General features: G+C 38.6%; 1 non-coding gene across 1 annotated transcript; it reads left to right on the forward strand.

The window, feature by feature from the left end:
• Window positions 1–12091: 12091 nt before the first annotated feature.
• Window positions 12092–12195, forward strand: LOC112773408 (small nucleolar RNA R71). Its single transcript, XR_003187959.1, has one exon. It is a non-coding gene; the product is annotated as a small nucleolar RNA R71 (small nucleolar RNA).
• Window positions 12196–18916: the final 6721 nt, after the last annotated feature.

The raw sequence follows: 18916 nt of genomic DNA on the forward strand, positions 1-18916 counted from the left end.
TGATGAGTGTCACGGATCATCACATTCATCAGGTTGAAGAACAAGTGGTATCTTGGAATAGAACAAGCATGATTGAATGGGAAAAACAGTAGTAATTACATTAATCCATCAAGACACAGCAGAGCTCCTCACCCCCAACCATGGGATTTAGAGACTCATGCCGTAGAAGATACAAAATGAAACGTGTAATGTGTCATGAGGTGAAGATACAATAGCAAAAAGGTCTTATTTATAGAGAACTAGTAGCCTAGGGTTTACAAAAATGAGTAAATGACGTAAATATCCACTTTCGGGCCCACTTGATGTGTGCTTGGGCTGAGGATTGAAGCATTTTCGTGTAGAGACTTCTCTTGGAGTTAAACGCCAGCTTTTGTGCCAGTTTGGGCGTTTAACTCCCACTTTTGTGCCAGTTCCGGCGTTTAACGCCGGGAATTCTGATGCTAACTTTGAACGCCGGTTTGGGCCATCAAATCTTTGGCACAATATGTACTATTATATATTGCTAGAAAGCCCTGGATGTCTAATTTCCAACGCAATTGAGAGCGCGCCAATTGGGCTTCTGTAGCTCCAGAAAATCCACTTCGAGTGCAGGGAGGTCAGAATCCAACAGCATCTGCAGTCCTTTTCAGCCTCTGAATCAGATTTTTGCTCAGGTCCCTCAATTTCAGCTAGAAAATACCTGAAATCACTGAAAAATACACAAACTCATAGTAAAGTCCAGAAAAGGGAATTTTAAATAAAAACTAATAAAAATATAATAAAAACTAACTAAAACATGCTAAAAATATACTAAAAACAATGCCAAAAAGCGTATAAATTATCCACTCATCAATATGCTTGCCTTTTGCTTATTTGTTAGTTTTTGTTAGCTTTAGGACTTTATTACTTATTTTTGTTAGCTTTTGTTTTTATTTGCTATTATGAATTCTCACCACTTTGGCTATGAGTTTGGCTCAAATTATGTTGTAGGAAATGGGAACTACAATGGTAACATGCATCAAGGATTTGGTTCCAATGTTGTTGTAAGGAATGGAAACTATAATGAAAATAGGCATCAAGGTTGGAAGAATCAAAGATGGGAGCAGCAACAAGGATTTGATCAACCCTCTTGGCAACAACCCCCTCCAGTGCACTATAACTAACAACCATTCTGTGATACATACTAAGACAATAGTTATGGTGGACCCTTTCGTGACAACCAACCTCTACCAAATTACTATGGTCAAGAGCCATTCCAGGGAATGTACCAAGATGATGAATATGGTGGACCCCCTTGTAGTTACCAATAAGCCCCACCATATGCTTATGAACCACCTCCCCAACATACCTTTGAACCACCAAACTCACAAGCCCCTTTACACCATTCACCTCCATATGACCCTAACCCATATCCACGATACCAACCACCCTATGAACCGTATGAACCATACATAGAGCCACCCCAATTCCAACCTAATTACTCCCAAGAACCACCACCTCTATATACACCATGTCCATATCCATCAATCCAAGAGCACTATGATCCTACTTATGATAGCCGAGCACAACAAGAATCAAAGGATTGTCTCAAGGAAACAGTGGATCGATTTCATGCAACCCTTTATCAACTGGAGCAAGCGATAAATTAATTAGCTTCTCAACGTTCGGACACTCAAGGAACTCCCATGGCTTCATGTGGAGAATCTAATGAAGAACACAGCATGAAGGAGATGCTAGAGACTCCGGTGGACCGTAAGGAGCATGACGTTGTATTGGAACAAGTGGGGAAAGCCATAATAGCTGAAGTGGAAGAAGTGGTTGAAGATTTAGGAGATGCGGAACCTCCATGGGAACTTCCAGCCATAGAACCTCCCTCCAAGAAGCTTGAAATTGATGTTGAGGAGGGTGTACAACCTCCAAGGCAAATCATGGTTGAAGACTTTGAAGAGGTTGATCAAGAGAAGGATTCAATCATTGATGAATTCTTATCTACAATTGAATCCTCTCCCATTGGACTTGACATGGAGATTAAAGAAGAAGAAGCACAACCTCCCATGCCCTTGGTAAATAATGAAGAAGAGATCGAATTGGAAGAAAGCTACCAAGAGGAAGAGGTTGATATTGAAGAAGCTTGCAAAGAGGTGGAAGTTGTCAAAGAGGAGTCCAAAGGAATGGAGCTGGAGATCACCTTGCCAAGGTTGTTGGAGACCTCTCCCCCAAAGTCATCATCATCTATCCCTTCATTCAAGTGGGTAAATCTCTCATCTCTAAGCTTAATTATCCCACTTGAATATGCTTTACTTGAGACGGATGGGCAACTTAGAGCTCTTTATGGCTATAAGAGTAAGAGGGAGATGGTTGGTGGTTGGCAACACAATCCTAGGTTTATTGTGGTAGGAAGCTCACGGCGGAAGTATCATGGTTGGAAGAATACTAAATTGTATGGATCTAGGAAGCTGTTTGGATGTCTCCGTGAGAATTCCAAATGCTCACCACCCAAGTGGAAAAATGATGATCAACAAGAAGACGGGTGCAAAAGCAAGGTTTGGGACCCCAGAATTCATTCCAACAATCCACACTCTTGGAGCCTTGTCACTTGCTTTAACTTGCTTGAAGGATCTTTGCGCCTAGTTTGGGATCCCGGAGGCCATTGGAATTACAAACATTGGTGGAGATTCCTGGATGAGTACAAGCACAAGCCACCATGACAAGGAGCTCACCAAATGTCCAACTTAAGGACTTTAACTAAAAGTGCTAGGTGGGAGGCAACCCACCATGGTATGATCGTTCTTTTTCAGTCTTAGTTTTATTTTATTTTTTTTATTCTTATTTTTATTTTATTCTATTTTTCTTAGTGTTCATTCATAATGTCTGCATCCGCATCTGCATTTTGCATTCTACATACTTCATAAAAAAAGAACAGAAAGTTGTGTGGAAACTATGCAGAAAGTGTGCCAATCGCACAAGCATCACCACGCGTATGCGTCCCTCACGCGTACGCGTCATTTGAGATTTTTGGCACCTCACGCATACGCTTCAATGACACGCACGCGTGACCCTGCGAATTCGACATAAAAGGTGTATTGGCCGAAAGCTGGGCTGGCTTGGTACTGGCACTGTCCCCGCGGCACAAATTGCATCACGCGTAAGCGCTGCTGACGGGTGTGCGTCACTTTCAAAATGTGCACTTCCACGCGTGCGCGTGCTTGACGCGCACGCATCATATGACATTTTGGCACATATCCCACAACGAACAGAGGGTTGTGCGAGCGCCACGATGCCCTCGCACGAATAGCACAAACATGGTCACGTGTACGCGTGACCGACGCTGACGCGTCGTCTCCCCATGTGCGCAACCCACGCGTTCGCGTGGAGTACGCGTGCGCGTCACTCGCGCAACACCACCAGATCCCTACGCCGCCACTTATCTTATCTTTTCTTTTCTAATCCTAATTTCTTCTATCTTTTCTTCTTTCTTCTTTCTTTCTTACTTCATCTCTTTAACTTCTCATCCTTCTTCGCTTTCATCCTATTTTACTTAATTTATTTGCATACTTTCATTCATTACATTTTAATTTTGTGCATATTTTTATTTTCTTTTCTAAATTTATTATTTTTTCATTGGTGTTAAATTTTTTTATTCAACTGTTGTATCTTTTCTGGTATTATTTTGGTGCTTCATGACTTATTTTATATTGTTGGGTAATATTATTTAAGTCAATGCTAATCTTTTATGATACTTGTATTATTTTTGCATTGACATGAGTTTATACTGTCTTTCATTACCCACACTCTTCCCCTTTGTTGCAATTTTTGCACTATCGATATGCCGTTTGCTCCTACTGTCTTCTCTCTTACATGTTGTAGCTACCATGTATTTGAGACCCTTATTATTTGGCATTTCCCACTCATATTTTATTTGTTTTCTATCATTGTTTTTTGGGTTCCTGTTCTTCTTTTTTCTCTTCTTTCAGGCTGGCCACCGAAGAAGGAAAAAGGGAAAAACTTCTATATGGGGCACAAACAAGTCCATCTGCATAATCTCTAGAGAAAAGTGTCAGTTGTAGCATCCTGTCCACCTGCACATCTCAGCATGCACCGAGGACGGTGCAATCTTTAAGTGTGGGGAGGTCGATACCGATCTCCATGGGTTAGTTATTTTCTTCCCAACACCAATGTCTTATTTTCTTTATTAGTTCATTGTTGTATTTGCATGTTTGTTACATTTTGTGCATATTTTACCACTTGGTTGAAGTAATATTTTCTTTTTCAAGAAACTTTTTATAGCATTTCACTAATTTGAATTAAACTTTTTGAAAATCTTGTTTGAAGAAATTTTAATTTAGAACATAGTTTTAAAGCTCGAACACACAAAACCAGTGAGATTTTGAGCCTACTTGATTAGTTGTATTTCGTCAACCAATATTTTATTTTAGTGTGTGTTGTTCTCTCTAAAATTGTGATATTTGTCTTGCTTAATTCTATATTTCCATTGTTTAATGTATGCATGCACTTATGTGATTGAGGCCTTTGTTTTACTTAGTTTACATACCCATATGGCCTTAACCTTTCATTATCCCTTGCAAACCAATTTTGAGCCTATTTTACCCCTTTGTTCTTTACTTTAGCACATCATTAACTTTAAGCAGAAAACAATAATGTCCTTAATTTGAATCCTTGGTTAGCTTAGACTAGTGAGGGTGCTCACGAATTAAGTGTGGGGAAATTGGGATTGAAAACATTTGGTTTGAGAATTGGGTGTTGTGTATTCTTGAGAAAATATGAACAAGAATGTTAAGAACATGTTTATGCATTCAATAATTTAATCATATGCATTGAGAAAAACAAAAGAAAGAAATATAGGCTTATATATATAAAAAAAGATAAATAAAGGAGTAAAGAAAAGAAAAAGAGCAAATAATAAAAGGGGACAAAATGCCCCAAAGTAAATGGTGAAAGCAATGTATATGAGTTGTACTCGAATTCGGATCCAAGAATATGTGGAAAATATAATTAATGGGTAGTCAGGCTTTATATTATGATTACATGGATTGTCCTAAGTTAGGTGAGAAGTTTAGGTTAATTAAGAATTCAGATATTAGTCCACTTAACCAAATACAATCCTACCTTGACCCTAACCCCATTACAACCCTTAAAAGACCTCTTGATTTATGTATTTGTGCATTAAACTTTTGTTGATTGGTAGAATAAGAGCAAGCCTTAGAAAGCAAGATTAGTAGAGAATTGAGAGAATCGAACCTCAAACACCTGAGCGATTAGAGTGCATACACTTCCAGTGAGGGTTCGATGCTCGATTCTTTGTTCCCGGCTTTCACGAGCTATTTTCTTTTACAAGTCTACTTGTACTTTATTTTATGATTTGAATTAGTGAAATCCAGTTTATGTCTGTTCTTGGAAGATTTATTTACTTTGACCAAGTAGGTAGAAACATCTTAGCATGTAGTTGCATTCATATAGATAGGTTGTATTTCATACATTCTGCCATTCCTCTTCACTCCTTTATAGCTTCTCTTGAGCTTAGCATGAGGACATGCTAATGTTTAAGTGTGGGGAGATTGATAAACCACTATTTTATGGTTTATCTTGTGCTCAATTGAGTGGTTTTTATCAAGTCTTTGCACACTTATTCATACTAATTGCATGGTTTTATATTTTCCTTCCTAATTTTGTTCTATAATTAGGAAACTTGCTTCCCAAGCCTTTAAATTACCAAAAATTAATCCTCTCTTATTACCATTTGATTCTTTGATATGTGTGTTAAGTGATTTCAGGGATTACAGGGCAGGAATGGCTTAGTGGTGCGCGGAAATCGTGACGGTTCCATTCCTTGGTAACGGCGCTGAAAACTTTATACGCATGTTTATAATATTAATTCTTTGTCACAACTTCGCACAACTGACCAGCAAGTGCACTGGGTCGTCCAAGTAATAAACCTTACGTGAGTAAGGGTCGATCCCACGGAGATTGTCGGCTTGAAGCAAGCTATGGTCACCTTGTAAATCTCAGTCAGGCGGATTCAAATGTATTAAGAGATTATAGTGTACTAAAAGATAATTAAAATAGGATAGAGATATTTATGTAATTTATTGGTGAGAGTTTCAGATAAGCGTATTGACAACGCCCCAGCGGTGTGTTGGTAGATTTCTCTTTAATAACACCTCGTTGTGAGTATAGCTCTACCAACAACAATCCTCGGGGGTCAAATTTAGAAGAGGGATTTGGTTGTCACAAGTTCAACCCCAATAGAAATAACCGAAGTATTCAAACCTCGGGTCGTCTCACAAGGAATGGGCAAACATGTGCTTCGACATTGGTTAGTGGTATGCGAAATTGTTACTCAGGTTGTGAATTATTGTTCAAAATTGATTCCCTGGCGATGGAACCAAAAACGGATGTACAGAACCATGGTCTAAACATATCTTCACAACTTCGCATAACTAACCAGCAAGTGCACTGGGTCGTCCAAGTAATACCTTACGTGAGTAAGGGTCGAATCCCACGGAGATTGTTGGTATGAAGCAAGCTATGGTCACCTTGTAAATCTCAGTCAGGCAGATATAAAATAGTAATGGGGTTTTCGAAAATAAGTAATAAAATAAGGATAGAAATACTTATGTAAATCATTGGTGAGAATTTCAGATAAGCGTATGGAGATGCAATCGTTCCTCTGAACCTCTGCTTTCCTGTTGTCTTCATCCAATCAGTCTTACTCCTTTCTATGGCTGGCTTTATGTAAGGATGTCACCGGTGCCACTGGCTACTTTTAATCCTCTCGGGAAAATGGTCCAAATGCTCTGTCACAGCACGGCTAATCGTCTGGAGGCATCACCCTTGTCGTTGGTTGCATCCTATTCCTCTCTGTGAAAATGGTCCGATGCGCTGTCACTGCATGGCTAATCATCTTGGAGGTTCTCGATCATACTGGAATAGAATTTACTATCCTTTTGCATCTGTCACTACGCCCAGCACTCGCGAGTTTTGAGTTCGTCACAGTCATTCAATCCCAGAGTCCTACTCGGAATACCACGGACAAGGTTTAGACTTTCCGGACTCTTATGAATGCCGCCATCAATCTAGCTTATACCACGAAGATTCTGATTAAGAGATCTAAGACATACTCATTCAATCTAATGCAGAACGGAAGTGGTTGTCAGGCACGCGTTCATAGGGAATGATGATGATTGTCACGTTCATCACATTCAGGTTGAAGAGCGAATGAATATCTTAGAAGCAGAATAAGTTGAATTGAATAGAAAAACAGTAGTACTTTGCATTAATCTTTGAGGAACAGCAGAGCTCCACACCTTAATCTATGGAGTGCAGAAACTCTACCATTGAAAATACATAAGTGAAAGATCCAGGCATGGCCAAATGGCCAGCCCCTCTGATCTAAGAACCAGGCGTCCAAAGATGATCCAAAGATCCCCAATACAATAGTAAAATGTCCTATTTATAATAAACTAGCTACTAGGATTTACAGAAGTAAGTAATTGATGCATAAATCCACTTCCGGGGCCCACTTGGTGTGTGCTTGGGCTGAGCTTGAAGTCTACACGTGGAGAGGTCATTCTTGGAGTTGAACGCCAGCTTTTGTGCCAGTTCGGGCGTTGAACTCCACTTTGCAGCTTGTTTCTAGCGCTGGATGCCAGAATTGGGTAGAGAGCTGGTTTTGAACGCCAGTTTGCATCGTCTAAACTTGGGCAAAGTATGGACTATTATATATTGTTGGAAAGCCCTGGATGTCTACTTTCCAACGCAATTAGAAGCGCGCCATTTTGAGTTCTGTAGCTCCGGAAAATCCATTTTGAGTGCATGGAGGTCAGAATCCAATAGCATCAGCAGTCCTTCTTCAACCTCTGAATCTGATTTTTGCTCAAGTCCCTCAATTTCAGCCAGAAAATACCTGAAATCACAGAAAAATACACAAACTCATAGTAAAGTCCAGAAATGTGAATTTAACATAAAAACTAATGAAAACATCCCTAAAAGTAACTAGATTCTACTAAAAACATACTAAAAATAATGCCAAAAAGCGTATAAATTATCCGCTCATCACAACACCAAACTTAAATTGTTGCTTGTCCCCAAGCAACTGAAAATCAAATAGGATAAAAAGAAGAGAATATACTATAAATTCTAAACTATCAATGAAACATAGCTCCAATCAGATGAGCGGGACTTGTAGCTTTTTTTTTTTGCCTCTTGAATAGTTTTGGCATCTCACTTTATCCATTGAGGTTCAGAATGATTGGCATCTATAGGAACTCAGAGTTTAGATAGTGTTATTGATTCTCCTAGTTTAGTATGATGATTCTTGAACACAGCTTCTTTATGAGTCTTGGCCGTGGCCCTAAGCACTTTGTTTTCCAGTATTACCACCGGATACATAAATGCCACAGACACATAATTGGGTAAACCTTTTCAGATTGTGACTCAGCTTTGCTAAAGTCCCCAATTAGAGGTGTCCAGGGTTCTTAAGCACACTCTTTTTTTTGCTTCGGACCTTGACTTTAACCGCTCAGTCTCAAGTTTTCACTTGACACCTACACGCCATAAGCACATGGTTAGGGACAGCTTGGTTTAGCCGCTTAGACCAGGATTTTATTCCTTTAGGCCTTCCTATCCACTGATGCTCAAAGCCTTGGCATCCTTTTTATTTGCCCTTGTCTTTTGGTTTTAAGGGTTATTGGCTTTTTGCTCTTGCCTCTTGGTTTTAAGAGCTTTTGGCTTTTTCTGCTTGCTTTTTCTTTTTCTTTCTATTTTTTTCGCTATAATTTTTTTTTTCTGCAAGCTTTGTTCTTTGATGCTTTTTCCTACTTCAAGAATCATTTTTATGATTTTTCAGATTATCAGATAACATGTCTCCTAGTCATCATTCTTTCAAGAGCCAAAATATTTAACATTCTTAAACAACAACTTCAAGAGACATATGCACTGTTCAAGCATTCATTCAGAAAACAAGAAGCATTATCACCTCATCAATATAATTAAACTAAGTTCAAGGATAAATTCGAAACTCATGTACTTCTTGTTCTTTTGAATTAAAACATTTTTCATTCAAGAGAGGTGATGGATTCATAGGACATTCATAACTTTAAGACAAAGTTACTAACTACTAATGATCATGTAATGAAGACACAAACATAGATAAGCACTTAACATAGGAAACGAAAAACAGAAGAAATAAGAACAAGGAATGAATCCACCTTAGTGATGGTGGCGTTTCCTTCTTGAGGATACAATGATGTCCTTGAGCTCTTCTATGTCTCTTCCTTGTCTTTGTTGCTCCTCCCTCATTGCTTTTTGATCTTCTCTAATTTCATGAAGGATGATGGAGTGTTCTTGATGTTCCACCCTTAATTGTCCCATGTTGGAACTTAATTCTCCTAGGGAGGTGTTGATTTGCTCCCGAAAATTCTGTGGAGGCAAGTGCATCCCTTGATGTATCTCAGGGATTTCTTGATGATGAGCTTCTTCATGTGCCTGTTGAGATTCATGAATGTGCTCTCTTGTTTGCTCCATCCTTTTCTTAGTGATGGGCTTGTGAGATGAATCTTTCCATCTCCCATGGCTCAGAGGTGGAAGCATTTGTCTTCCCTTTCCTCTTTTTTGAGGTTTCTCTGCCCTTAGGTGCCATTAATGATAATGGAAAAACAAAAAACTTATGCTTTTACCACACCAAACTTAGAATATTGCTCGCCCTCGAGCAAGAAAAGAAAGAATAGATGAAGAAGAAGAAGATATGGAGGAGATAGAGGGATGTGTGTATGGATGTGAGTGGTGAATGGAAAACAGAAGGGATGACCATGAATGGAGAGAGAGAGGGTGATGTGGGTGGGGATCCTGTGAGATTCACAGATCCTGAGATGATCCTGTGGGGTCCACAGATCCTGAGGTGTTCAAGGAATTACAACCTTGCACCAAATTAGGCATGTAAAATGCCCTTGCACACAACTCTGGGCGTTCAGTGCCAGGTTGGTGCCCATTTTGGGCGTTCAACGCCCATTTGTTGCCCATTTCTGGCGTTGAACGCCAGAACCATGCTTGTTCTGGGCGTTCAGTGCCAGCTCTTCTCCAGGGTGCAATTCTGGCATTCAGCGCCCAGATGCTGCCCATTTTGGGCGTTCAGTGCCCAGATACTGCCCATTTTGGGCGATCAGCGCCAGAACCATGCTCTGTTCTGGCATTGAACGCCAGACAGGTGCTTCCTCCAGGGTGTGATTTTTCTTCCACTGTTTTTGATTCTGTTTCTAAATTTTTCGTTTATTTTGTGACTCCACATGATCATGAACCTAAGAAAACATGAAAGACAAAAATAAAATTAGATAAATAAATATTGGGTTGCCTCCCAACAAGCGCTTCTTTAATGTCAATAGCTTGATAGTGGGCTCTCGTGGAGCCTCACAGATGTGCAGAGCTTTGTTGAGACCTCCCAACACCAAACTTAGAGTTTGGATATGGGGGTTTGACACCAAACTTAAAGTTTGGTTGTGGCCTCCCAACACCAAACTTAGAGTTTGACTGTGGGGGCTTTGGTTGACTCTGCTTTGAGAGAAGCTTTTTATGCTTCCTCTCCATGGATGCAGAGAGAGATCCTTGAGTTATAAACACAAGGTTGTCCTCATTTATTTGAAGGATCAATTCTCCTCTGTCCACATCAATCACAGCTCTTGCTGTGGCTAGGAAAAGTCTTCCTAAGATGATGGATTCATCTTCTTCCTTTCCAGTATCTAAGACTATGAAATCAGCAGGGATGTAAAGGCCTTCAACCTTTACTAACACGTCCTCTACTTGTCCATAAGCCTGTTTTCTTGAATTATCTGCCATCTCTAATGAGATTTTAGCAGCTTGCACCCCATAGATTCCCAGTTTCTCTATTACAGAGAGGGGCATGAGGTTTATCCCTGAACCAAGGTCAGACAGAGCCTTAATGATCATGGTGCCTATGGTACAAGGTATTATGAACTTTCCAGGATCCTGTCTCTTCTGAGGTAATGTCAGTTGATCCAGATCACTTAGTTCATTGGTGAACAAGGGAGGTTCATCTTCCCAAGTCTCAATACCAAATAATTTGGCATTTAGCTTCATGATTGCACCAAGGAACTTGGCCGCTTGCTCTTCAGTAACATCCTCATTCTCTTCAGAAGAGGAATACTCATCAGAGCTCATGAATGGCATAAGGAGGTTCAATGGAATCTCTATGGTCTCTAGATGAGCCTCAGAGTCCTTTGGTTCCTCAGAGGGAAGCTCCTTATTGATCACTGGACGTTCCAGGAAGTCTTCTTCCTTGGGATTCACGTTCTCTTTTCCCTCTTTGGGTTCGGCCATTTTGGTACTATCAATGGCCTTGCACTCTCTCTTTGGATTTTCTTCTGTATTGCTTGGGAGAGTACTAGGAGGGATTTTAGTGATCCTTTTACTCAGCTGGACCACTTGTGCTTCCAAATTTCTAATGGAAGACCTTGTTTCATTCATGAAACTCACAGTGGCCTTAGATAGATCAGAGACTAAATTTGCTAAGCTAGATAGATTCTGCTCAGAATTCTCTGTCTGTTGCCGAGTGGATGATGGAAAAGGTTTACTATTGTTAAACCTGTTTCTTCCACCATTATTAAAGCCTTGTTGAGGCCTTTGATCCTTCCATGAGAGATTTGGATGATTTCTCCATGATGGATTATAGGTGTTTCCATAAGGTTCACCTAAGTAATTCACCTCTGCTATTGCAGGGTTTTCAGGAACATAAGCTTCTTCTTCATAAGAAGCCTCTTGAGTACTGTTGGATGCAGCTTGCACTCTATTCAGACTCTGAGAAATCATATTGACTTGCTGAGTCAATATTTTGTTCTGAGCCAATATGGCATTCAGAGTATCAATTTCAAGAACTCCCTTCTTCATAGGCGTCCCATTACTCACAGGATTCCTCTCAGAAGTGTACATAAACTGGTTATTAGCAACCATGTCAATGAGTTTTTGAGCTTTTGCAGGCATTTTCTTTAGGTGAATGGATCTACCTGCAGAAGTATCCAATGACATATTTGATAGCTCAGATAAACCATCATAGAATATATCCAGGATGGTCCATTCTGAAAGCATGTCAGAAGGACACTTTTTGGTCAACTGCTTGTATCTTTCCCAAGCTTCATAAAGGGATTCACCTTCTTTCTGTCTGAAGGTTTGAACATCAGCTCTAAACTTGCTCAGCTTTTGAGGAGGAAAGAACTTGGCTAAGAAAGCCGTGACCAGCTTATCCCAAGAGTTCAGGCTGTCTTTTGGTTGAGAGTCCAACCCTATTCTAGCTCTGTCTCTTACAGCAAAAGGGAAAAGCATGAGCCTGTAGACTTCAGGATCTACTCCATTAGTCTTAACAGTATCACAGATCTGCAAGAATTCAGTTAAGAACGGAAAAGGATCTTCAGATGGAAGTCCATGAAACTTGCAGTTCTGCTGCATCAGAGAAACTAGCTGAGGTTTCAGCTCAAAATTGTTTGCTCCAATGGTAGGAATGGAGATGCTTCTTCCATGTAAATTGGAATTAGGTGCAGTAAAGTCACCAAGCATTCTCCTTGCATTATTGTTGTTGGATTCGGCTGCCATCTCCTTTACCTGTTCAAAATTTTCAATAAGATTGTCTCTGGATTGTTGTAATTTAGCTTCTCTTAGTTTTCTCTTCAGAGTCCTTTCAGGTTCTGGATCAGCTTCAACAAGAATGCCTTTTTCTTTGTCCCTGCTCATAAGAAAGAGAAGAGAAAAAGAAAAGAAGAGGAATCCTCTATGTCACAGTAAAGAGGTTCCTTATTGTTAGTAGAAGAAGAAAAGGAATAGGGGTGAAGAAGAATGAAGAATCCAAACACAAAGGTGATGATAGGAGCAGAGATGTGAGATGAAGAGAAGTGTTAGTAGATGAATAAATAAATAGAAGGGGATGAGAGGAGGAGAGAATTTTCGAAAATAATTTTTGAAAAAGAGTTAGTGATTTTCGAAAATAGTTTTTGAAAAAGGTTAGTAGTTTTTCAAAAATTCAAATAAAAAATAAAATAATTAGTCTAATTAAAAAGAAATTTTGAAAAAGAGGGAAGATTTTTTCGAAAATTAGAGAGAGAGAGTTAGTTAGGTAGTTTTGAAAAAGGTAAGAAACAAACAAAAAGTTAGTTAGTTAGTTGAAACAAATTTTGAAAAGATAAGAAGTTAGGAAGTTAGAAGAGATATTTTGAAATCAAATTTTGAAAAAGATAAGATGAGAAGATATTTTTGAAAAGATATGATTGAAATTGGTTTTGAAAAAGATTTGATTTTTAAAATCACAATTAATGACTTGATTCACAAGAAATCACAAGATATGATTCTAGAACTTAAAGTTTGAATCTTTCTTAACAAGTAAGTAACAAACTTGAAATTTTTGAATCAAAACATTAATTGATGATGTTATTTTCGAAAATATGATATAAAAATAAGAAAAAGATTTTTGAAAAATATTTTTAAAATTTTCGAAAATAACTAAGAAAAATGAAAAAGTTTTGATTTTTGAAAAAGATTTTGAAAAAGATAAGATTTTTAAATTGAAAATTTGATTTGACTCATAAAAACAACTAGATTTTAAAATTTTTTGAAAAAGTCAAATCTAATTTTCGAAATTTTAAGAGAGAAAAAGGGAAAGATATTTTTTTGATTTTTGAATTTTTATGATGAGAGAGAAAAACAAGAAAAATGATGCAATGCATGAAAGTTATGGATCAAAACAATGAATGTCTGCAAGAATGCTATGAATGTCAAGATGAACACCAAGAACACTATGAAGATCATGATGAACATCAAGAACACATTTTTGAAAAATTTTTAATGCAAAGAAAACATGCAAGACACCAAACTTAGAAATCTTTGATGCTTAGACTCTATGGATGCAAGAATGCATATGAAAAACACCATACAACACAAAACAAGAAAACATCAAGATCAAACAAGAAGACTTACCAAGAACAACTTGAAGATCATGAAGAACACTAAGAATGCATGAATTTTTCGAAAAATGCAAGATGAATATGCAATTGACACCAAACTTATAACTTGACTCAAGACTCAAACAAGAAACATAAAATATTTTTTATTTTTATAATTTTATGATTTTTTTGTATTTTCTTTTAATTTTTTCGAAAATCATTTTGAAAAAGAAAAATAAGGATTCCAAAATTTTTAATATGAATTCCAGGAATCTTATGCTCTTTAGCCTAAAGCTCCAATCAAAGGGTCACGCATGGCTTAATAGCCAGCCAAGCTTTAGTATGTAACTCAGACATGACACGCCTAACATGCCCTACAGAGGAGTTAGACATGGCTTTACAGCCAGCCAGGCTTCAACATGCTTCATGAAACACTAGAATTCATTCTTAAAAATTCTGAAGAAAAATATATTTTTGAAAATATTTTTATTTTAAAGTTTTTTTTTTTCGAAAACAAAAGAGAAATTTTTGAAAGATTTTTTTTTTTGAAAAATTTTTGAAAACTTTTTGAAAAGAAAACGAAAAGAAAGTTACCCAATCTGAGCAACAAGATGAACCATCAGTTGTCCAAACTCGAACAATCCCCGGCAACGGCGCCAAAAACTTGGTATGCGAAATTATTACTCAGGTTGTGAATTATTGTTCGAAATTGATTCCCTGGCGATGGCACCAAAAACGGATGCACAGAACCATGGTCTAAACATATCTTCACAACTTCGCATAACTAACCAGCAAGTGCACTGGGTCGTCCAAGTAATACCTTACGTGAGTAAGGGTCGAATCCCACGGAGATTGTTGGTATGAAGTAAGCTATGGTCACCTTGTAAATCTCAGTCAGGCAGATATAAAATAGTAATGGGGTTTTCGAAAATAAGTAATAAAAGAAGGATAAAAATACTTATGTAAATCATTGGTGAGAATTTCAGATAAGCGTATGGAGATGCAATCGTTCCTCTGAACCTCTGCTTTCCTGCTGTCTTCATCCAATCAGTCTTACTCCTTTCTATGGCTGGCTTTATGTAAGGATGTCACCGGTGCCACTGGCTACTTTCAATCCTCTCGGGAAAATGGTCCAAATGCTCTGTCACAGCACGGCTAATCGTCTGGAGGCATCACCCTTGTCGTTGGTTGCATCCTATTCCTCTCTGTGAAAATGGTCCGATGCGCTGTCACTGCATGGCTAATCATCTTGGAGGTTCTCGATCATACTGGAATAGAATTTACTATCATTTTGCGTCTGTCACTATGCCCAGCACTCGCGATTTTTGAGTTCGTCACAGTCATTCAATCCCAGAGTCCTACTCAGAATACCACGGACAAGGTTTAGACTTTCCGGACTTTTATGAATGCAGCCATCAATCTAGCTTATACCACGAAGATTCTGATTAAGAGATCCAAGAGATACTCATTCAATCTAATGCAGAACGGAGGTGGTTGTCAGGCACGCGTTCATAGGGAATGATGATGATTGTCACGTTCATCACATTCAGGTTGAAGAGCGAATGAATATCTTAGAAGCGGAATAAGTTGAATTGAATAGAAAAACAGTAGTACTTTGCATTAATCTTTGAGGAACAGCAGAGCTCCACACCTTAATCTATGGAGTGCAGAAACTCTACCGTTGAAAATACATAAGTGAAAGATCCAGGCATGGCCGAATGGCCAGCCCCTCTGATCTAAGAACCAGGCATCCAAAGATAATCCAAAGATCCCCAATACAATAGTAAAATTTCCTATTTATAATAAACTAGCTACTAGGGTTTACAGAAGTAAGTAATTGATGCATAAATCCACTTTCGGGGCCCATTTGGTATGTGCTTGGGCTGAGCTTGAAGTCTACACGTGGAGAGGTCATTCTTGGAGTTGAACGCCAGCTTTTGTGCCAGTTTAGGCGTTGAACTCCACTTTGCAGCTTGTTTCTGGCGCTGGACGCCAGAATTGGGCAGAGAGCTGGTGTTGAACGCCAGTTTGCGTCATCTAAACTTGGGCAAAGTATGGACTATTATATATTTCTGGAAAGCCCTGGATGTCTACTTTTCAACACAATTGAAAGCACGCCATGTTGAGTTCTGTAGCTCCAGAAAATCCATTTTGAGTGCAGGGAGGTCAGAATCCAACAGCATCAACAGTCCTTCTTCAACCACTGAATCTGATTTTTGCTCAAGTCCCTCAATTTCAGCCAGAAAATACCTAAAATCACAGAAAAACACACAAACTCATAGTAAAGTCCAGAAATGTGAATTTAACATAAAAACTAATGAAAACATCCCTAAAAGTAACTAGATTCTACTAAAAACATACTAAAAATAATGCCAAAAAGCGTATAAATTATCCGCTTAACAGTTAGAAATCCGGGGTTGTGAGTTATGAGCATGAAAATAAATGGAAATCTTAACAAGCAAGTAATCTTAAATTGCAATAAACTAATTCAACTACCTACGTAAAACTTGAGCAATTCCAATGAACAAGCAATATTCCACTTAATTCTACGTTAAACCAAACAAGTAACTATAACTAAGGCAATTGAAATTGCAAATTGGTTTTCAAATATGAATGACAAAAGCAACTCTTGACTAGGCATGGGAATTGGGATCACAATCCTTGTCCAACAACTATATCTTGACAATTATGAGGAACCAAGCTCATTAAGTCTACCCCAAAGTCTTAAGTACGTGATATCTAACCCTAGACTTTGAGGTATGTCAAATGGCTTTGGCCACATCAACCCATAAGTCCCAACCTACCTACTAATTAAATTAGTAGTGGGTTGGTGTCAATGAGTATCAAATTGACCACCAAGGGCTCCAAAATCATCAAATCTATTAGACCCAATGACTCAAGTTTACCCAATTCCCTTGATCTAGGCCAAGAGTGGAAAAGACTACTCCATAATCAAAGTAAACAATTCATCAAACACTTGGTAAGCATTAATAAAAGACATGTTCAAAATAGCAATTAAATTGAATTCCACAAATACCCACTAACAATTTTCAACATACAATCAAGTAATCAACAAGATTAAACATAGAAATCATCAATGTAACATCAACAAGTCAAGATTCACAACATTCATGAAATGGGTATAAAATGACAATTGACAAGAATCATAAAACTATCACTAAATGTAAGCAAGATTGTAACAAGGAATTCAAATTGAGCAATTAAAACTATAATTAACAAAATCCAATTCACAAATCAACAAGGGAAGATCAAAATGGAAACTAGATCTACAGAGGAACAAGGGTTTCTCTCTCTAGAATAATCAAAGAGCCAAAAAACTAGCTAAAATTGTGTCCTAGTGTAAAAATGAGTCATCTCTCTCTTTCCCCCTTGCATTCTTGGGTCTTTTCCATGCAGAAACATCTTGAATTTGGGCCTCCTTGGCCTTAGAAATCGCCAGGCACGATTTTTCTTAATGAGGTCACGTGCAGCTTTCCACGTGTGCGCGCGATGCGTGCGCGCGCGCCGATTGCTTTTATGATCCACGCGTGCGCGCCAGTTGCGCGTGCGCGTCGATAGGAATCTTCCAATCTGCGCGGATGCGTCCATCCTTTCGCGCCGCTTCCAGCCAATCCCATCCACGCGTGCGCGTGGAGTGTGCGGACGCGCCGATGCTGCTGCTCCCAAGACTTCAATTCTTCATGTTCCTCCCTTTTTGTACATGCTTTCTCCCTCTCTCCTAAGTCATTCCTACCCTATAATTCCTGAAATTACTCAACAAAAACATCACGGCATCAAATGGCAATAGAAGAGGATTAAAATATGGCAATTTCAAGGCAAAATAAGCATGTTTTTCATCATAGAGCAACATTGGGAAGTGAACACGAAACCATGCATTTCTTGTGAATAAGTGTGAGAAATATTGATAAAATCCCCCAAAATAAGCACAAGATAAACCACGAAATCGGGGTTTATCAAATCTTCCCACACTTAAACCAAGCATGTCCTCATGCTTAAAATAAAAAGACCAAAGATTATGATGGGAAAGGATTTATGAAATGCTAAGTACCTAAACGGATGCATGCAACTAATGTAAAATCATCTACCTACTTGGTCAAAAGTGAATCCATCCTTCAAGAATACATGTGAGCATATAGGGTGAAGATAGTATGCGATTCATGAATCCTACCAAATTGAATATCACTAAAGAGTGCATATAACTTGCTAAACGAACGCTTGTGAAAGCCGGGAATAAGCATTGAGCCTCGAACCCTCACCGGAAATGTATCCGCTCTATTTGCTCAAGTGTCTAGGGTTCATCACTCAATCTCCTCCTAATCATGCTTTCCAAGTTTTGTCTTTCATCTAATCAATCAACAATTACTTAATGCATGCTTACAAGTATCATGAGGTCTTATTCATGGGTTGTAATGGGGCTAGGGTGAAGGTAAGGATGCATATGGCTAAGTGGGCTTAAAATTTGAGTCCTTGATCAACCTCGGATCCCACTAGACACCTAAAACAACCTATACAACTACAATACATTCCTAGCTACCCTTGAATTTTACCTTTTTGCATACTCATGCATCCTTTTCAATCCACCTACTATATGCATTGTTTTTATTACTTTATCTTGGGGCATTTTTGTCCCCTTTCATTGCTTTCTTTCTCTCTTTTTTTTTTGACATTATCATCATCCCCTTTTCTTTGGGGTTTCTTTGTGAACCAAAGTGTCAATGCATACGGTGTAATCATTTAGCACATGAGTATGTTCCCAAGATCCTAGAATTTTCAATTACACTACAATTACATGCCTATATACCTACCCGAATTTCCAAAGTATACCCCTCCTATTTGAATGATACACATCCTAACTCACCTAAGCTAATCAAGGATTCAAGTTCAGGGACATTCATGGTTTTTCACTTAGGATTGTTGATGTGCTCTGTTTAAGAACAAGAGGGTTTATCAAAGGCTCAAAA

This window comes from Arachis hypogaea, chromosome 18 (genome assembly GCF_003086295.3).
Source record: "Arachis hypogaea cultivar Tifrunner chromosome 18, arahy.Tifrunner.gnm2.J5K5, whole genome shotgun sequence".
Classification (NCBI taxonomy): Eukaryota; Viridiplantae; Streptophyta; class Magnoliopsida; order Fabales; family Fabaceae; genus Arachis; species Arachis hypogaea.